Source organism: Protomyctophum bolini (assembly GCF_963924005.1).
Source record: "Protomyctophum bolini genome assembly, chromosome: 11".
In the NCBI taxonomy this organism is placed as follows: domain Eukaryota; kingdom Metazoa; phylum Chordata; class Actinopteri; order Myctophiformes; family Myctophidae; genus Protomyctophum; species Protomyctophum bolini.
The window spans coordinates 32,523,157-32,546,335 of record NC_137872.1 but is presented as its reverse complement, the minus strand read 5'-3'; positions in this window follow the sequence as shown (position 1 = coordinate 32,546,335).

The following is a 23,179-nucleotide window of genomic DNA, read 5'->3' as shown; positions in this document are numbered from 1 at the left end:
ATTGCTCCCTGTATTTCAGTCTGGTGTGAGAGCAGCCATTGTAGCGAGCGCCCAGTCGGCCCCCAGAGGTCTCACACCTTCATTATCACTCTTTATTGCGAGAGCCCTTATATGGGCACCAAACAGCCTGCCCGTTAAAAATAGAGCCTTCTCCTCTCTCTCTCCTCTCGTTTTGGTGGTTTCACTTTTAATTACCAACACCGAGCCAAAGCCAGACTCCTCGGCAGGGCCCTGCGTTTTTGTTCACTAATTAAAGCGCGGATGGAGTTTATTGAAGGGACCCTGACTCGGCTCTCTCATCTATTATTAAGGGGTGGGGGGGTGGCGGTGGGTGGGGGTGCGCAGGACAAATCATTTTTAAATTTATTTGCTGAAACCTGTCCAGGGACAGGCACAGGGCAAGGTTGGGGGAAGGTGGAACGCGGTAGTATGAGCGCCAAAGTAAGGTACACTGTAAAAAAATCTCCGTGATAATTTCAATCTGGGAGTGTAAATGTGTAGACCCTATTTACACTCCCAGAGGTAAATTAACGCTGAAAAGATTTAGCTGGGAACTGCTGTGGCACACATCTTGAAATGCATGGGGTAAACTAAAAAGGCAGAGCAACCATGTTTTTTTTTTATATAATACTTATACATCCTAATACAAAAGTGACAGGACATAGTCAATTCCCCAATGTTAATATAGTGCACAATCTCCAAATTGCAGCGCCACAATTGTATACTGTCAAACGAATCCAAGCTTCCGCTTGTTGGGTGAAGAAGGTTCTAGTGTGGGACAAGAGCCTGGTCAAGCCAACACCGGGCAGCATTAGAAAAGATAATGTTCTCCTTTAGGCATTGATTGGTGGAGCCCCCCCTGTGTGCTCTGTGTAAACACTGGGCATAAATACCAAAACAGCAGGGCGGTGATGCGAGAGCACAACTTCCAGCCAGATTGATGTTTGTAGTGATTCGCCAGCTCCCTCCGTCTCACATTCTTAATTGTCTAAACAGCCGTGACCCTGACAGCTGCACAGGTACCTCTGTGAAAGAGACCCATTCACACAGACACCAGACAGACAGGACAGCTGAGAAGCAAATAGTATCAGCAAAGTATAGCGCATCAACGGATGCAGAGATCTTAAGAGTTGTTACTAAATCCTACAAACTTTAGCTGCCTGGCATCTCCCACAGGCCTTAGCCTACTTGGATCTACAAGCTCACAACGCACCGCAACGCAATCAGCTATTTCCCCCAAATGTTCACCCCAGAAGTGTTCATGTGGTTCAGAGTCGTTAAATACTTATGCTGGCCTAACACACATTGTCTTTATCTCCTAGTTGTAAAGGCTTTCAACTATGAGCACCCCTGAATGTTTGCAGCAATCCCTTTATTTACAATGGTGACATAAGTTCCTTATACTATTCCCATATCCTCTGATATCCAACATCACCTCTTTTATGTTATTGGAAAACTTGCAAATCTCTAAATAAAAATAAAGGGCTATAAATGGAAGCACAGACATAATCTGTTAATTGCATTATATAATCCCTTTAACTGCACAATTAAAGAGTTAAGATAAATGTTTAGTCGGCTACAACTACAAATAACGGTTTATTTCATTTTAAGTATGTTTTGAACATAAAGTGTGCCTGAGAGATGTACAGTGCACACTAAACAAAACAACTGGGAGTGCCTGCACATAGAAAATTTGCAACCTACTATTAGAGGAAAATCTTTAAATATGATTCTCTAACCTTTAGAGGTTAGGGGGGGAAAAAAGGTTAAGGTGCAGTGAATTGAAAAGGCGAAATAATGAATTTAGCTAGAGGAGTGAAGTGAATCTTCCCTTAGCCTAACAAGCAGCTCGCATCCTCAGGGCAATTAGTCACTGTCATCTGAGGGCAAATGTAGAACCCTTTGCATGCTTGTTAAGTAAAAACTTACACAGAGGTCAGTGACATGTAAGAGAAATGCAGTGTAACCACTGAGCTATAGAAAATATTCAGAGGAGGGGGAGAAAAACACCATTTAGTCTCTAAGCACTAAAGGCACTTGATTAAAAATCTAACCGAATATTTACCACTATTTATCATTCAAAACCAGCTGTGTTTACAGTGATGTGTTTACAATGTTATTATATAAAATACAGTATACCGGTAGTATTTCTAGTCCAAACGTTCAAGCTTGTTATTAACTACTCTTATCAGTCTTGACATTTTATTTCCCTGGTCAAATCACTCCCCTCCCTGGACCCAAACACAATCATTGTCTGTGAGGACTACATTACATGTAGCACTGTTCACTTCAATATCTTTTCCCCCTTCTTTTCAATTAACTTGAAAAAAAAAAAACACACTGCTTAACACATTTAACAGTGATTATACTGCATATTACCTTACTGATGTGTACACCTATAGCGTTGTCTCTGACAACTTTTTGTTTAGACAACTGCTTGTGTCTACGTCCGCCACAGCGGTAATACTTCACACAAATCCTCCGCTTGTGTGGTGGAACTGCGACGCAAAGTGAATTTCTTACAGCCCTTCAGCACACTGGATTGTTTAATTTCACTATTTCTATGCATTAAAAAATGTACATTTCTTTCAGGGTGGATTTTTCCAATACATAGATGGAGGGATATATAGGTCAGAGACCCTGGTGCCTTATCAGTAATTCGCCATTGCCTGGTTATTAAGGACAGCTTAGGTGGAGAGGGCTGGAGTACCAGGAGGGGTTAAGGTGAATTGATTGCCTGTGGACATGTTAAACATGACCCTGCCAGGCTCTCCACTCCACTCCTAAAATGCGCCAACCTGTGCACCTCACTCCAAGTAATCAGCTGTAGAAGAAGCTTTAATAAAATTCAGAAAGCCCTGAGAACTTCCCCCCGGGGACTGTTTTCGACCAACTTGGAAATAATCGAAACCCCACAGCCAGAGACATTTGCACTGTGTTACCGTAGGTATAGCAAAAAAACCCTTAAGGGTGTCCTGAGCAAAAAAAATAAAAAATAAATAAAATAAAAATAAATGTTATTTTTTTAGGCGTGTCATGGTAGCACATGGGGCTGTTGCCGCTTGGTGTTAGACAGATCGTAAAGTAATCACCAAAGTGTGTGTGTTTGTCTGCTGACTGGGGTTCAGACACACCAGCTTGCAGCGGAGGGGCTAGTGGCAGGGTAATTACGGGGTAACTTGGGCTCAATCTGTCCGAGGACGCCCTCCCCCTTGGAAGGGGTGTTTCCCTTGATTAGCCCGGCGCAGGGTGAAGCCCCCTCTGCTAACGGCAGATTGAAGTTCATCACAGGGGTCTCAGCTGCCAGTGTGTTGCAATGAATTGCTTGCTGTAAGAAGGTGTTGACAGGAGCAGCTGGACATCAGAGTGATGAAAAGAAAGGGAAATTCATGGAGAAGCCAGACAGAACGGTCCACTGGGGACGAGGGAGGGAATTGGTCATCTGCCGGTGGAGGGTTGAACTACACCTATTGTGGCCCGAGGGTGTGTGTGTGTGTGTGTGTGTGTGTGTGTGTGTGTGTGTGTACCACTCATATTTTGTTTATCTGTGCCGTTCATTGTATATAGAAAGGCACAAGTGGATGTGAAAAGCCCGAATACAGAATAAGCTATTTTTAACAGGGACAATACAAACAATGTATCAAGTTGTAAAAACATGAATCCATTGCGTTGTACATAGGGTTTATAGCCAAGGCTAATTTGCAACACCAGTCCCTGGTTAGGCCTTTCTATATCTACCTATACTAAAAACAATGCATCAGCAATGCGTTGTTTAGCTTGTAGATCTGATATTTTCAGTGTGCGACACCATGGCACGGCGGAGCGTAAATTAGGCATAAGAGTTAATGACACCGAATTGCACAAGGTTTCAGTCACAGTGATTCATTGGATCACTGAAGCATCCAGCAATAACTTCCCTCAAATAGACACCGATGTCAAAGGACAATGCAAAACATTTGCTAAATTATGATAGGCCTGCAGCTTGTTGATACAATTTACAACCATGATATAACAAAAATATTACTAGGGCGAGGCTACATGAATGATTTTGCTTTATTTTATCAGTGGTCCAATAGTATCTCAGGCCATTCTTTGGCAAGACTATGTCCACAAATAGTGAATATGCCTACAGCACATTGTTAGAAACAACACATGAAATTATGCATTTAGAGGACATTTCAGGAGGGCCACACTCATCAGAATTGGGAAGCCACTATAAACTCATGTGTCTATTGTTGCACAAGTGCAGATCTTTAGCTCGCCATTGGTGTCTAATGTTAGCAAAAATGAGGAATTTGTGTGTGTATTTTGATGAAGAGAGACAGTGCCCTGAGGTGAGGACAGACTATATTGGTGTGATTCTACCGTTCACTATATTAATGAACTGCCTAAAGGTGCAAATTAGGTTTTAATGGGTGTTACTTTAGTAACTGGTTGTACCCCACACACACACACACACACACACACACACACACACACACACACACAGTCCCTTCACTCAACAATAGCTACTCCAGCACTGCCTTGGCACAAAAAATAACCAATTAGTTCATGGTCACTTTCAGTATGGCCCCAAAAAATACAAACCATTAGTGGCTTAATTTCGTCAGATAATAACTCCTCATTGATTTAGTGCATGCACGCACGCACGCACACACGCACACACGCACGCACGCATACGGTATATAAATATATATATATATTCCTTGACTTGACATTAAATACATCCGTTTGTTGACAAATGTTACACCCAAATCTTGTCTGTGTATAAACCCAGTACATTTTTGCATGCTTGCTTGTTTGGAAGCTTACATTGCTTAATTCCTAACATGTTTACCTATAGATTATACGGTTCTTTTAAAAGCAATTTAAGGGAGGCCATAATGCATTTAATGCACTATACTATATACAGTAGCCCATAGGCTTAAGTGGCTGGTTTGTGAGTGCACCTTCCTGCTAACATGGACTCTTAACATACTTGACACCAGCACTGCTTAATTAGCTGCCATCACCAGAGCCCTGGAGAAAGAGGGACAGGCTAATGATTAATGATCAAAATGCCAGGAAAGAACCTTTTGACAAAACACGACATGTCACACTGTGTCCTCTACCGATGTGAACTAAAAAGCCTCGTTTATGCTCGCAGAAAATAACACTGTAGTGTACATCTGTACATTTTCAGCGAGCGACACCGCAATTCGGCGGAGTGTAAATTACGCTCAAGGCAGTCATTTACCCTCCTTGAAGTCATAGATTATTTATGCTCGCAAACATGATTACGCTGGGGCTTGTTTGTCAAGCTCTTTCGTTTTAAGCACAAATTTAACATATTGAGACCGTTTGTAAATACTGTACGCCGATTCCTGTTGTCTGAGGAAACATGAAACAAAACTTAAGAACTGATCATGCATTTGTATCTAGTTTATGGTTCAAAGTCCACAGGGAGAGCTGACGAGAGTCATGTTTCTGTCTGTATGTAATGGGCAGATTGTATTGCATTTTTCATGGTTTAACTCCTCCACTGAAGCTCTGAGCACAGGGGAAAATCAATTGCTTTATTGATCTCCAACTAATTAGAGGAAGATAAATGGTTCTACTAAACAAATACTCGCTCTATAATGAGCCAGTGGAGTCTAAGATGTATTAATTGAGTTTTGGATAATATGAGGCAATCTAACTATTAAGAGTTTACATGGTGTTTAGCGTGAACATTATTTGCTGTTACAAATAAGGGTCTGAGATCATTGAATCATAATGACACTTTTGCCTGCAGTGGTGATAAGCGGATTCTTGAGCAATATGTACAGTAGCTACTGTACAGTATGTGTGGATAGCATGGTACTTCCAAGAGCACAGGCTATTAGAAATACAGCTTTTTGTGCGACCCGTGCTGTGAGGTCACCAATGATCAAAGGCTAATTAGTTTCAGCTGACACAGGCTATGGCCCTCGGGTCAAAGTTCATGACCGATGTTATAGGCATGATGGCAGAGAGATTCCGGGAAGAGCCCAGGGATCAACATCCTCATTAACCAGAAATGGTTGCGCTCTCCGCAACTTAGTTTTAGCCCATTTCCTATTCTAATATCACACACATTACAGTTTAAACGACAGCTTGGCACATTTCCCCCTTTTATTTTTCCACATCTAAAATAATTACAACAGTTGTTGAAATTCTCCAAAGAGAGCTTTCTTTTATAGTTATAGGTTCCTACAAAAATAAATTGCACAGTAATTCTGTACAATTTATGGCCCCACTTAGAAGTATAGGACTCGAAAAATTGAGCTTGCAAATATTGGCTGATCCAGAACCTAAAAGCAGACTAATAACCAGGGGCGCCCTCTACAGGCGGCTTGAAGAACCATCTTTACACCCATTGCCCTCTGAAAGGCAGAGATCTCTGTCTCCCACTGACAACATGCTCTCTCTCAATGCTTCATTTGTCATAACAGATGTTCAAAACTATTTTCCCTGGAAGCCTAAAATTGGAAGTAGTAAATTAATATCCCCTCCCCTCTCATTTTTTAAGTCGCTCAGACTCAGTTCATAGCCTGTACTAAGTGCCCTTGTTGACTCAATTGGATTAGCACTAATATGTAAACACAGGAGGTAGAGCAGTAATCCTCTAATGAGAGGGGAAAGTGAAGTAAATAAGTTGAAATGTCATGTTTTGTGTTCAACAGAGGCATCTGTCAAGCACACGGAACACATTTCACTAATAAAATATACATTATATTTTGATCAAAAGGTTTGGAGGCAACCATTTTGACCATCGTGTATGTATACGACAACGTAATTACTCGTTTGTAACTTAGTTGGATAATAGGAATATAGCCCCGGGGGGATAAGACAAAGACTTGTTAATTATTAAAAGCTTACATCAGCCAGGCACCAGAGACTTGCAATTATTAATGTTGTTGTTCTTGTTTGTGCTTAAACACTTCTGCCGCTGTTAATATGCTCATTAACCAAAATGAGTGATTTTATTACACTTGATTTGGTTTGGGGTTTGTTAAACGTATCCGAGCTCTGTTGTCGTTGCCTACTGAGCGGATAAACACTTGGCAGATGTGGACAGGTTAGAGCTTTTAAGCTGCAGCAGCCCATCTTATTAAAATTTAAGCTTTGTCCCAATTCAACAGCCTACTGAATTCCCATATATACAGTGTTTATATAGCAATAGGTAGCTGAATTTATTTTATTCATTTTTACCTAGTTTTGGTCACATGGATGAACTGTAGCCTCTTGTGTAATATTGTTCACATGCGTAAGATGTAAGACTTCTTTAAAAATATATTTTGTATTGTCCCCAATTATAGTACATTTCCTCACTCCCTGCCTCATAACATTTTCCTTGGAGCACTGTAGCATAATAATCTTAAATTATTAATATAATTACGTTATGGCTCAAGATATCTGAACTGATTGAATTAGTGTAATGCAAGCTGGGGGAAAAGTAAAAAAAAAAGAAGAAGAAAACAATTGCTTTGAAAATTCCTCCAGTAACAAAATTATGAGATTATGACAATTTATCCGAAAACCTTAGATGTATGCAAAAGTCACCGATTAGATACAGTAGGCCTATTGATTTAACAAAAACCTTATAGCCTATATACTTTGTCAGGCAACAAATATTGAAAAACGCTAATCTACAAGATCACAAAGCATAGTGATGTGACTTCATGTGAGCTGCTATTTTAGCCATTTCTGATTTTTTTTTAGTTTTTTTTAACTATATGAAAATGTTTGCCCACAATAGGGATCGAATGCCAGGGTTAATGTGGTTAACAGCAACCCATATATTGTTTAGATGTTTGCCACAGTTGATTTCTTTGCTAGTATACGTACAAAGTCTTAAAAACAAGTGTCTATCTCCCAGCTTGCCAGTATAGTGACTTTGCAGGTGTCCATGCTGCTGTTGCTGCTGCTGCTTGTAAAGACGCCCTAATTGGACCTGTCTGTGGTCCTCCTGAGCGAGGCCAGGAGCAGATTATCTAGAAGCTGGATGTCACACGCAGTAATAAGTCGAGGCATATCTCCAAGGATGACTGGATTCTTCAAGAGGTGTCACTAATCACAATAATAATTCGTGTTACTACAGGCTGAATGTTTTTAATCACCTCGCGGTCGGACAGTATGATATTTTGTTTGGTTCGGTTCATTAGAAAGGTATATTGGAATAATCATTTGCAGCGCGGTATAGGGTCTGCATATGTGCATTTTTCTCTTGGAAAAAAAAAGGAAAATCATTTACATTAAGACAATTGTGTGATAAATAAGCAAAACGGAAAAGTAAAGCAAACAAGCTCCTATATTTGCTCGTATACCATATGCAGTTTCAAAGGGTGTTCCTCTTTCTAATGGGTCCCGCGGGGACGAGGGGTTAATTGATGCAGATGTTGATAGCTTTTACACACGATGCAGGGAGCATCTCCCCAGTGGCTCCTATTAGAGGCAGTTTTAATGAAGTGTTAAACAGAAGGCTTTCCTACAGTGTGTTCTGTCCTCGGGAAGGCTGCAGAAACAAAACACTTCCCCCGGAAAACAAGGTCCCCTATTGATTGTCATGCCAAATAACTGAATCCTTTTCCCCCACCTCGATCAATACTTATTTCTTAACTCATGGACCCTAATAGAGGACCGAGTGAGAGGAAGTCAATCAGGGAGGCATTTATTTTGCTTAGGGCACATGGAAGGGTGTCAAGTGGAGAAAACCACTGTACAATCCATTATTGTGGTTTCAATATTGCAGTTGTAATTCCACTGACATGTACATTTTTAAACTGTCTAGAATACACGAATGCTGAGATTGAAATAGAAACACCAGGGACAAAACTGGTCTTATACTGTAGGTTCAGAACATGTAGGTTCAGAACATGTCAAGTCATTTGCTTAAATATGGAGTGCAACTGAAAATTTCACACAACTATTGCCATCCATTTCATATATAAAATAACGGAACAAATTGGCCTAAAGACAAACTAGTGTGCCAAGATAGTCACATCTAATCTCATTAAAATAAAAATGATTCATGTTTTGTTTTTTCCTCTTTGTCTCTCTCTCTCTCTCCATTTCTTCTTTTAATTACAAATACTAATTTGGCAAAAAGCTATTTTGCAGCATCAGTGGAAGTTGGCTAAAATTACGACAATGTGATGGGCCTTCACACACAGTGTTACCAGTCCACAGTCGCTAAATTCTGCTCATTAAAATGACAAACCCAAACACGGTTAGTCAGGCGTGATCTTCAGCTGTGTATGACATCTGGCCCGGGTGCACCTCCGCCCCCCAACCCCCCAGAGTATCGCATCACACACACACACACACACGCACGCACGCACGCACGCACGCACGCACGCACGCACATGCACACAGAGTAATCCCAATCTAATCTGAAAACAATCAGCATTCCTTTCATTTCCAATTTAGTCACCTGCCACAGTGCCCTATTAGTGTCCACCATGATACACTAGCCTAGCAGAGGTTTATAAATGAGGAGTCAGTGTTCAGGAGTTTCCTCTGTTCATCCAGTGAGCTCCTCACTCTATCCGTCAGCCTCCTCCATCCTGATTATCAGGAGACACCAATTTCAAAGAGACATCTTAATAGTGATGTCAACGTATTAATTAGAAGTGTTAATGAGCTAAAAGCAACCCAAATTAAATTAATGCAGCAATAGACACAGAGAGCGAAATTAGCTTCAATTTCTGTAAATGATTCTGAAGTGTGCACAACATATCAGCCTGTCTGAACGCTCCCATCCCCCAAAGCTAATCAAGAGCTACATTGCAATTAGCTGCTTAATTAAAGCAACACTCTGCTCGGAAAATCCGGCACAATTAAGTAATGGCTGTTACAGCATGACGACAGACTGTATTTTTCTTCTGGAAAAAAAAAAAGAAAAAGAGAAAACAACATATTCTCTCCCTAATGGCCTGCAGAGGACTGAGCCAGCCAAGATGTGCCAAGATGGAGAGCTTCTATCTTGCACTTCAATGGGGATCTTTGCTCCAGCTGGAAGCCCCGAGAATCGATGACAGCTCGGCAGATCAAACCGGCCGTGCCCAGGGTCTCCGTGACATCTGAGTTGGCAGAGTCTTGTGCGACTGTGGCCTAATCGCCAGCTCTGTTTTAGCAGTTCACTGCTTTCCAGTTGGACAGAGGGGTCCCAGACTATTGATGTTTTGTACATATTTCAACAGTGGACCTGTTAGTGACCCTATGAATGTGGACACGTCATTACCACAGTTACTGCTGGCGATGATGGAATCTATGTCAATGCCAAGAACGTTTCCACACCACTCTGCTGCTTAGCCTACAGTGTATGACTACACTGAAAATGGTAAATGGTGCATTTATATAGCGCCTTTATCCAAGGCACTTTACATTCACACACACATTCATAGTTCATACACCGATGGCAGCAGAGAACATGCAAGGCACCAACCAGCACATCAGGAGCAATTAGGGGTTCAGTGTCTTGCTCAAGGACACATCGACACTAACTCTGGGGGAGCCCGGGTTCGAACTGGCAACCTTGCGTTTACCATCCAGCCACTCTACCGTAAGAATTAACCTGTATCCTGAATTGCAATTGTTTTACCACACACATAAGAGTGACACATCCTAGTGTAAACATGAACTACAAAAGCCCCTTGGCTTCAATCAGTGCCAAGCGTTTTCACTATATAGGAGACAATGTTCCTCGATTTCATAAAAACGTATGAGTAGAAAATAGCACACTTGTGTGAAGTGAGGGGCGCATTACTTCTTTAAACAAACGTTGTGTTTAAAGTGCTCTATACAAACATTAAAAGTCCATAGACTTGGCTGCCATATATGACATAACTTCCGAAAGCCAGACATTGGAAGGGTTAACGCCCCTCAAAAAGGCCAAACATTATGGAACATTATCCTTTAATTTAACCAGGCAATATTATATTACCAAATATTATATTTGACACAAAGGGTGGCGCTAGAGGAAAGGTCATGGTGTCACCTAAATCAGCAGGGTTCATCCTCCAGGGAGAATGAAGATCCACCACAAATTCCAATGGAATGTTTTGACGGATGGATGGACCGTGTGATGTAGGTTGCCATCCTTATAGAGCCCTGTTGCTAGTGGGGCTAAAGCCTGAATGTATGCTTTGTCGCCTATATAACAGCGTATATAACGGCGTATATTAACGGGACACTTCACCTTTTTTGCAAAAAAGATATATGTAAATGACGTTTAGAAGATTTAGAACACTTTCCTGGTGTGTAATATGTGTTTTTAGATATTTTAGCAGCGTCCATGATGTCAGACACTGGGCTCACTTCCTTCCTGGACTACAATTCTCGTAATGCTTTGGTGCACTGCTCCTCCTTGTGGATAGGGGGAGGGCTGTCTAAAGGGCCTCCCACACCGGCGGCGTCCGACGCACGCTGGCGCCTCGTCGGACGGAGCCGGTGTGTGTTGGGCTTTACTGAGACAACATGTAGTCCAGGAAGGAAGTGAGACCAGTGTCTGTTACATCATGGGCACTGCTAAACTCTAAAACCAAAAATACCCCAGGAAAGTGCTGAAAGTCTTCCAAACGTCACTAACATATATATTTTTGCAAAAAGTAACCTCTAAGTTACAAACACAATCTTCATCAAACCTATGGCATTAGTTACCCTAAAATATTGTGTGTGATTAGGAAACGGACAAATGTCATTGTTGATTTATCTACATTCTACAGTCCTATGTCGGCAATGTCGCATCAGCATAGGGGACAAGAGTCAGCCTCCCTTAAAACCATAGCAAATGAGGGCTGCAAAACAAAACAAAAGGGGTCCATTATTTGACATACAAAAAAGCACAGCTTTGTGCTGAGGGAAACTCCTGCTATTCAGTTATTTACTGGTTTTAAAAGTGCCTGAGTGAGCACTGAGCTGTGATTAACAGCTCTCTTGCAGGTGGAGCCCAGGGAGCGCGGTGTAAACGCTATCCTTCAGCAGGTGTAGGCCACAGCAGAGCATATGCCGTTAGGTTGGATGGGCTGATCTGCAGAGACTCCTCTGTGATCATTTCCCTGGGCCTGCTTCTGCTGGGAACCAGTGTCACTCACAAACACCATCTGCCAGAAACACATTCACCTGCTAGGAACATTTAGCCGGCTTAACAGAAGGTCTAGGAGTCTCCTCTCAGAACCTCCTCACACCTGTCAGGGTGAATCATAGCAAAGCAGCACTTTTGCACTGTTTTCAAGACCCCAAGTTTCCTCTTTAGGAATCAACCATGTAAACATACAAAAAAAGGAAAAAGGGGGGAGGGGGGGAAGAAAAACCTAAAGGCAGCGGGCACAGGAGATATGGCCCAGGCCCCACAATGCTCCAGGATACTTTTCTCTTTGCTGAAGAGGAGAAAAGACACCTGAAGTGCTTGACGCTAAATTAGCTTTTCAAAGACAATAATTAGACTTCTCCCCCTGAAGGTAAATTACCTGCTAACCAATTGAACTGTGTTCTAATTATAGGATCTTGCCTCTGAGCTATTGCCAAGGATCCTTGTTCCTGCACTTGAAGATGTAAAACACATTTAGGGAAAAAAAGAAAGAAAAAGCTATCGATGTGATAAAGGCCTGGAGTAGATTGAGCTGAAACATGCTTTGTGCTAACATCCTATGTAAAACAGAGCTCAAAACTTGACAGATCACTTAGCTCAGCTCCAATAATAACCTTTAGAGGATTTTAATAAGATAATAAGCACTGTATATAGGGTGACAACCATCACTCCCCTTTTCTATGTGGATTTTTAATAGAGGTTGAGTCAGGTTGGTGATTGTAGGGCCGCTTATCTGTGCTTTGCAGATTTCCAGTTGATGTCATAGACACCGCAAATTGATTTGTAGGAGACAAAGAATTGTGAACATTTACGCTCGCCATGTAATAAAAGTGGGGCTAGGCCTAGTTGGGGTTCCCCGCACAGTGGCAGTGTGACGGTGGATCGCCACACAGCCACGCGAGCGCTGCGTTCCCCGCACAGTGGCAGTGCGACTGTGGATCGCCACACAGCCACAGCGAGGGCCACTCATTTGAATTCATCACTTGCCTGCCACTAATTAATATGCAAATTTCACATTGTTTGTTTGCTGCTATGTCAAACTTTGACGCAAGGAGCAGCTTCCAGGTTAACAGAGATTTAGTGTAGATTGTGGGCTGGAGACCTGCCAAATATCCCAACCAGCCTGTAATCTAATACTTTATTTAAATAGATTGACTAACACCGTACAGTATGTCTCCACAGCTTAGAACCTAGGAGACAGGCTAATGATATTTTATTAAGCCAGGGTAATTGAGGATCCCATCAAAATATGTAATTAAACACTTAAGCATAATTATGCAACACAGTAGGAACCCCGAATGAATTAATTAAAAGAAACGTCAATACATCAATTTATTTGGATTCCTTTGTCCCTTTCTACTTGTAATAATTAACATTTTAATTGCCTTAATTTGTGATGAGTAAAAGAAATTCACACTTCATTCCGCGCAGGCAATAAAGGCGGGAATTGGAGCTTATAATAACGTGTTCATAGTGAAATGATGATGAATATTTGCATGACCACATAGAGCGACTGCAGATGACATGTGTAAAAAGTGTGTCTTTGTGTGTGTGTGTGTGTGTGTGTGTGTGTGTGTGTGTGTGTGTGTGTGTGTGTGTGTGTGTGTGTATGTGTGAGAGTATACACTATAAAATCCTTGAGTTAATTTATCCATTTGTAACTCTAGAGTGTACGAATGTCACCAAATGGGTCCATTTGGTGACATTTGTACACTCCGAGTTAAACGAACACTGAGGATTTCACTGTGCATTTGGCTGCCTGGAAGTATGAGTGTGTTCATCATTATCAGCATGCTGCCGGGTTTTGATGCATACCTGGAGAGCAACTTAATATCCTCGGGCTACCGCGACATGGCAGGCCACGGGAAAGATACACACACACAAGACAGAGGGAATATCTCTGGCCCCGGTGGAGCCATTTACCTTTCTCCAAGTAGGTTCAAGATATTAATTAAGATAAATCTACCTCAATTCACACATTCTGCCATCTGCCTATTTATCAGAATTATGCTAATGATTTCTGTAGGGCTGGAAGAAATATTAGCCATTCTCTATGTAATTCATATTAGCATTTAGAGCTAAATGATTCTGTATTTGGTTCCACACAGAATCTTTCCAGCTTACACCATGAAGCATTCAGCAGAAAAATAAAGGACACCTCCTTCATAACACACATATGACACCTGTAAGAGTGTGTGTGCGCGCACGCACACACACACACACACACACACACACACACACACACACACACACACACACACACACACACACACACACACACACACACACACACACACACACACACACACACACACACACACACACACACACACACACACACACACACACACACACACACACACACACACACACACACACACACACACACACACACACACACACACACACACACAAGCCATCAATATGGAAATGCACCACATGTCTAATCATATGCAACCTCACAACAGCGGCCAGTGAATATGATGCGCCTTATACATTTCAATTGCTTTAAATAAAACAATAAAAGCAGGGCTGCGTGACATTCCGCCGCACTTAAATGTCAGTATAGACGACAGACGCTGCGATATGAAGTGGCCTGACAACAAGCCATTCCATCTCGGTGGCTGTGATTTGAGACGAAGCGAGCGAGGCTGTGTAAGCTGGCAAATAGATGAGGTGGTTAATTAAACTCTGAGGAGATAATTAAGACGATACGGCTGCTTGAATCACTCCGGTCAGTCTGCTATTATTTGGGGCAAACCTGACAGGTGGCAGAGGCCTGTGTCGGGTGACAGCTCACTCAGTACATTACACCGTACCAAGGTTACGAGCAGGTCTTTCATATCCCCATGATGCAACCGTGCACAGCCGCGCGCACACACACACACACACACACGCACACACACACACACACACATATCCCTACTCCTAGAAAGCCATCGTGCATGCTCAAATGGGCTGAGCACACATCGCTGTGTGTACACAAGAGTTGGTCGACTACACGCCAAGCGTTGAGCTTGACTTTGTCCAGCTGTGTACAGTAGCTGTTCCTGGCTTGATCACATGCCTGGGGCCACGGTAGGGGCCAAGGGGGGCAATGATAGGGGCCAAAGGTAGAGTGCCAGGGCTAAAGCAGGGGCAGATCACACTCTAGCACAAGCCAAGGACTAATGAGGGTGAGGATGGGGGCTAGGCGACGGCCATGTGATTAAATTTAGATCTGGAGGGAGATCTTGACCTGCGGTGGCCCGCGTCTAAGTGACATTTACCCGAGAGAAATACACTGCAGCTGAGCCTTATTAACCTTTTATAGATCCAAGCGCTGTTGCCCGTCTTAATTGGCAATTGTATTATTAAATAGACTGAATTCAGAGTGATTTGATCAAACAAGATCTACAACACAAAAGGCTATTTCGGGGGGGTTCCACTTCCACCTACTGACAATGTGTGCATCCCATCTGTGGAGAGGTTGGATTCCCTACAGCAAATTCCCCTGGAAGGGTTTCAATCAATAGTAGGCCTGCCAACAAGCACGTGTCTGTACAACAGTGGCAATAGTTAACATGATCGCTTCATCAAGAAACAAGGAGACAAAGATTTTATGGAACTTGATCTGCATGCAGTAGTAACTATTTTTGCTTTGGACTCAATATTTGCAACAGTATCTTTTACTTTTAACTTTTATTCCATTTCAGCCGGTGAGAGGGAGGAATGCAAGAGCACAGAGGATGGCATGTATACAGTCTTGCCCAGACAACTATTCCACAATCTCCAAATGCTATATACGGTAGTCTGAAACTACACCTCCCGAAATCCGAGTAAGGAATGTTTTGAAATATATTTTAGAGCTTTTTTTTAATTTCCTTTTCTGCTAAGCAAGAAGGTATATATGCTTAGATGATTTCTATTTATATTAGGATAAATGTGCACTACTTTAAAGACAAATTTTAAGTGGGGAGGAGGCTCCACTTCCGCTTTATATTTTTTATATGATAGAACTTCTGTTGCGCCAGACTGTATGATGGAAGCATTTTGAAATTGCGAGAGGCAACGTAGTCTGGCAATGCGAGACTAGATGGCATATTGTAACCTACAGTAGTTCCTCGGCTAAGATTCGAACCAGGGACAATCTAAGTGTCATTACACTATACCTTCAAGCACAACACTTACATACGACAATTACTAGTCCTACACACTATTTTCCAAAAATCAAGTAATCAAACAACCAACCTTCAAGTCAGGAGGCCACAGCAGGTTCCTTTGTCCAAAAGCTCTGAATTGATTCAAAGCTAAACCCTCCCTCGGAAATGTTCCTTGACCAAACTATTCTTCTTCAGATCTCAAATGTCTCTGGCCCCATAGGTCGATCGATTTCTGATTCTGGTTTATTATTGGCCTTAAAAGAGTCTCTTTGACAAATCACCACCAAACACTCTTTTTGAAAACCAAAATGGAACCCCTGGTCACCTGACTTTTTTATAGCTGTTCCTGGTACCTCACTTCCTGGGTGGGAACTATTGCTAACATGATTTTCCCCCACAGCTCCCCCTATGAGCAAACCTTATCAAGAGAAAATGAATGAACATACTTCACAAAACTTTTTTTCCCCCTTCCATACGCTACATTTCGGGGTTAAATATTCAACCATATTTTTACCAATATACTGTATGCAGGACAAGAAATACATTTCTTCACACATTTAAGTGGCAGTGTCACAGCTTATTAAACATTTTAACCCTGGTGTCCCATTTTTGGACATGTCAGTGATGAATATACGTTTATCACCTATGATTTATTTAATCATAATCTATCCTTTAATCATTCACTGTTTCCTCACCTATGATTCCCGTGATGTGGGGGGGAAAACACTATGGTTCCCTTAAGACAAATTGCCCACAATAGTGTCATGCATCAGCTGATACAGCAGCAGTTGCGACTTAGTAATCTGAGCAGTACAGTAACTACTGAGATTTAACAATTATCTCTGCTACAAAATCATAATTAGTCCAATTTCATAAAAATATAAATGGTTTAACACAACTAGCTCAATTTGGGGTGGGCATATGAAATGACTAATTACTAACTGCCCTATAAAATGGCATGAAATTAGGTTTTGAATAGTTTAGACATGGAGTGCTTAATTCACGGCTTTGACTGTAACAACTGGCTGACATACTGTAGTATTAATGCCAATGTGAATGCTGAGATAAACCATTTCACAGAGTGTCTAATAACAGTAACTTGAAATGCAAAGTTACCTTTTCAAAATATAGTCTATAGAAGCACAATGTATTTTAGAAGTAAAGCTTCAAACTATGGTTATGCTCTACACATCACTTTCTCTTTCTCTGTAGTTTTTGGAAGGAATTCTTCCTCGGTGACAATCTATATGCTGAACCACATGTCTTAAGGGTACGGTGACCCTCAGCCATGTGAAGCATGAATACCATAGTACGGTTGATAACGTGTTTAACAGCCATACAATGCTATGCACATTTTTGGACTGTTAAATTCAGTAGCTTAAGTGGACTCTTTCCACTTGAAGCTGGGGTGCTTTTGCCATTTCAAATCAATGCTTCCCAGCCTTTGTGAAGTGAGACGTATAGCCTATGCAGCAAAGCCTTTCTGATATTCAAATTATGGTATGTCACAGCATGTGATAAATGTCGACTAAGAGCAATAGACTACATTATTGTATGAAGTAGGTTTGTTCAGGAAGGCCCAGGGGATCACACAGTTATTCCTCTTTTGCTCTCTCTCTCTCTCTGACACTTATCATAACTTCAGTCCAGTAAGGCAGCAGTGTAACAGCAATTAAAGTTTGTTTACAAACCGAGTGTGTAAACTAAAGGAGATGAAATGTCTGAGTGAAAGGACGGCTAGAAATTATTTTCCTTGGCAGTTCCACAACGTGCTTCTCATGCAACTATAGAGAACACAAAAGCGTGGCGCTGACGGAGATATTCATTACTATTCATTCGGATGGCGACTGTCACAGCCTTCTTATAGTCCGTAAAGATGACCGACAAGCACCGGGAACATTAGTTCTGTGCCACAAGTCCCATACATCAGCTGCCTTGTGGCGAGTAAGGGAGGGGGATCAACGTACTCTAAACGAGTAGACATAATCCCACTGAATGTGAAGTTAAGCCATTTCATAATTAGCAGATTTTCTAATGTATGCCAGGCTTTAATGACCTTTGCAAATGGGAATGGTTGTTTGAATTTGCACCCTTCACATCATTTTATCCCTGCCACATCTGCCTGATGGAATGGAGTGCACCAGTATTTGATGATATGCAGAGGCTTAATGAACGGGTGCATGTGCTTCCGAATGGAAAGCGATGGGCTCAAGCCAATGAGATCGGGGAGAGCGTTTCCACACCTTGCATACAGCATCATCATGGCCATAAGTGGTGTTCCTCTGACCCATTAACAATGCATTTCAAGCCTTTTCCGTCAATTAGACATACTCCTCACTCCGATTTCTCTCATCAAATGACCATTACCCTACTGTGCCATATAATTTATATATATATATATATATATAGACACACACACACACACACACACACACACACACACACAGGGTCACTCCAACATCGTTGCCGTAGTAACATTATACAAAATAGCGTCATAGATAAATACTGTAGCTCATAGTAAAATGTATTGCGTTTAACAGCTGGCCTGTCACATCAACGTTGTTTTAGTGACGCGTTGCTGTCTAAAATCCTCCGCCCGCCCGGTACCGGCAGAGTAGTTCTGGAGCAGCGGATTCTGTGTCCCTGGTTTGGACTTGATCACCTGGGTCACCCGAGTGAGGGATATGATGTTGGAAGGCCCTGAAACTCCGATGACCTTGGGATACATCACTGAGGATACGTCCCAGTTGCATCCTAGCGATGTTTTTTAGTTCTGTACATTTGTTGTCCGTTGTCTCCCTCTCCAGACATGAGAGGTAATGAGAAACAATGCTTCAAATAATTGTCTCCACCCACTCTCCTTTGGATGTCAGATCGGCCAGTTATAGCACCACCAGGAGGTCGGTTTTTGCAAAACACTGCTCTCCTACAGATTTTGTCCAAATATCATTCAAATTAGTACACGCTGACACTACACAGTATCGCTGTAGTCATGTGATCAAGTTGGATCTGTCAGATTTTTCACAGAAAAACACATTTCCACTAGGCCAAGGAAGAAGAATGTAGGGTGGCATACCCTACATCTTTTCAAATCGTTCACGCACACCTATTTTAGCAACACCAGGAAGCCGGTATTTGCAAAAACACTTTTTGTTTCCGGGTCCCGGGTTCGCCTCCCGGCCGAGGCTACACTATTACTGCAACAATCAACATAAATGTCTCCCTCAACTTCTACAGAGTTCACTCACCTCTATAATGTAACTAAGAATGAATTCTGAACTTTGCTGACCCACAATAACCTACCTATCCTGGTGGAGACCTGTGCTTTGAGGAGCACCTTTTTTTTTGTTGTATTTACTTTGTCAACCAGAAGGTGTCCTTATTACAATCAGAACTATAAGATTGTGTGTGAATTGAGTTATATTAAAGACTCATAGAAATAAGGTACCTGCGTCAGTAATTCTTTATACTGAAACCAAACTGTATTGCAGGCCAAAAGGAAAACAAAACTATTTAACTTGATCAAACAAAAGTCAATTGAACGATCAATATATTTCAAAATACAAATGAAAATGTTCAAACTCAGATTTTGTCCAGAATGCAAAGTTTAAATGTCTCCAATGAGTATAGTATTTCCAAAATTAAATATCCCCAAAGTTAGAAAATAAAAAGGTTAGGCAATGCACCTGGTACCTCACTTCCTGGAACTATGTTCTTGGTACCTCACTTCCTGGAACTATTGCTAACATGCTTCCCCCCCCCCCCCCCCCCCCCCCCCCACACACACACAAAACCATACATTTTCTTTCAGTACTTACTCATACCAGGACAGGAAATACATTTCTTCACACATTTATGTGGCAGTGTCCCATCCTACCCGACACCATGGGGTTGAAATGTCTCAATGGATAGGGAGACAACCTCCAACCTTGCTTAAAATAAACTTGTATTCACTAAAATAATGCCCGCAGCTTTAAGAATAGGCCTCCACCAGGAAAAGTCACATCCCTGGACGTTTTCTCTAGGTTCTACCACATAATGTACTGTAGGGTGGCTGTGGTTAAAATCAAAAGTTACAGTGATTGTAACATGGACGGTTTAATGTTCCAAAGTCAAGCTGCCTGAGGATTCCATCATCAGATGCCTGGTAAGAAGCCACATGGCTGGCTCAACCAAAGCCACAGACTTTAAATTCATCATGGCTTTAACGCTATCAACCTCTACTCTCTCTGGGATTTCGTTTGTGTTAAAACATAACTACAGCATCAACACCATGCACCACATAAATGTCTCAATATATTAACTAGACAATAAACAACCTATTCACTTCCTGGGATTTGCATGAGAAATGTAAGCATTAGGGGAACAGAACAGAGACTATCTTCTGTACTTTGAGAAGGATCACTTCAAAAACATTATCCTTTGAGAGAGAGAGAGAGAGAGAGAGAGAGAGAGAGAGAGAGAGAGAGAGAGAGGGGATAGGCGAGAGGAGCATAGCCTAACACAGAGACGAGCCTCTTGGTCTTATATATCCACACTCACAATGCCATAGATTAGCAACAGCCTGACCACAGAGCTGAAATAAGCTAATTGCTTAATTAGCTGACCTAATTCGATAAGCTTCTTTTAGCATATTAACAAGAGCTATGAAACAAAATAGCCGTGATTCATAGAGACTGTGTTTATTTATGGAATTACAACACTGAGGATCAAACAAAAAACAAAGAAAAAAAAACCCATATGGTCAACTTTGCCATTTTCATGCATCCTTTCCTTTTTCGAAATTGTAGCCTTGTTTTATTTAACTTTGTGCCCCCTCAATTTAGCATTAACTTAAAACTTTATTTACTGTTTGACAGGCAGATTATCCAAGTGCTTATGTGTCACAGACATTGCTTTTAACAGCTTCCATTTTCCGTCCGTTTTGTTCCTTTTAAAACAATTACGCTGCTTCAGGGAATGATTTGACCGGCGCACACTCAATAAATCTGGACATTTTGAGCAACAAGGGACAAACGAGTAGGGAAAGAAATGTTATTAGATTGGATGATGATTGAAATGGATTAATTTACATTTTCTGCATGCATACTTTACATACATGATCTTTGCTCAGCACAGGGAGTTCTGGGCAAAAGAGCACTATTTGTATGAGATGAACTCATCTATATGCTAATTCATTGGCATGTAGACCTGCTTCATTTCTTCTATTCAGGACTGTTTACCTATTAGCTCTTATAGATGCAAAGGGAATTGGAATATTAAAATCAAAAGCTGGAGGAATACAAAGCATTAGCAGTACATCACCTGTTATTATATTTATATTAGGGCACTAGTCCTGCCCTTTTGTTTAAGCTCTAACACCCAAAGCCAAGTTCCAAGAAACGTTTTACAAATAAAATAAGCCACTTAAGTGAGACTTGTTGCCATTGACAAAGACATAATGGGTTTTTCACAAGTTAAAAAGTTAAGATTCCTCGTTGAATTTACAGATTTAAGTCAGAGGTTTGTGAAACTTAAGACAGAAAACAAGTTTGTCCTATTTGTACTGTATGCCTTCATATTTAAGCCTCTAAAGTACAATGATTCTATTGTGCCATTCTGTGCAATGTGACAAACTGTGACTGGCAGTACTGCGAAGTAGAAGCGAGCAAAAGGTTGCCATGGAAGCATTAAAATATCCTTATAAGGATATGTTTGACAGATCGCATTACAAGTGAAACCTAAATGCTAATGTAATTTCACATGAACCGGGCTTAAAGAGATGCAATCGACCATTTCTGATTCACGCGACTGTTGTGTTTAAGAGGATGACAAACCCCCTTTCTTATTGTCTATGTAATTCACCAAAATTGCCACTCAGAGCAGGGACGTTTCATCTCCCAGCTTCCTCTGGTCTCGGCTACTCATCCCACTTTTACTTCCTCCAAAAGTGCCACCACTTCATTAACCTTGCCAGGAACCAGATAAGAGAGGCAGTGCATCAAAGCTGCCTGCCCACAGAGAGAACAGAGACCAGTCTCCTCAACACACAGCAGCCATCAGAAACACTGGCAGATACTCGGTCCACATCCCAGGCAACACTCAAGGCTCGTTTAATACTTATAATTGTTATGTGACAATGTCGCTTGCCAAAAAAAAACTGATTTTAAAGTAAAATATAAAGTTGGACTTCATAGAGGACCTTTTGTGTCCCAATAACTGTCATTCACAGATGGATGTGTGTAACAATAGCAACATCCGTTATGTTTTCAATGCATTTCAGAGTCGGTTGAAAATATCTTTACAGAAGCTTACTTGTACCTGGGCAGCCTACTACAAGCACCAATTCTTCAGACATTGCACAACTATGATGAAGTACAGAATTTATTCTATTCTCTTTCGATTCTAATCTATTCGGTTGTAGTGTCTGGTGGGGAGTTCAGGTACAAAACTTTGTCATCATCACAGTGCCCTCTGACTCTTTAATACCCTGAGAATGTAAATATTAAACAGTCTCAAAGTACGCCTCAGCTTCGATGAGTAACAACTCCCGACTTCCTCAAAGCGTGAAAGTACTGTACACGTTAAGAAATGTATTAACCGAGTCACAATATTGTTTTACTTGCACCACATACAAATCTCTCTGGTGCATTTAATCCCTCTACCCACAGTTTCTCAGAAAGGAAGGATATAAATTATTTTCCTTTGGTGGAAACTGCAAATCCCTGTCTGGATTCTGGTAAAAGGCTTAAAATGTCACTAAATGCCAAGGCTGAGACTCCTGCTAACGCATAGGTCTTTAAGACAAGATGTTAAAGCATTGAAAGTTACCTGAAATTGATGAGGTTAATATTCTTATCACAAACTGAGGCGTCTGCATAAGTGGATATTGAAAAATAGCCAGGTAACCTTTCATATTAGGGGCTATCACAGGGATTAACGGCATAAACATCAATTACACATTTAA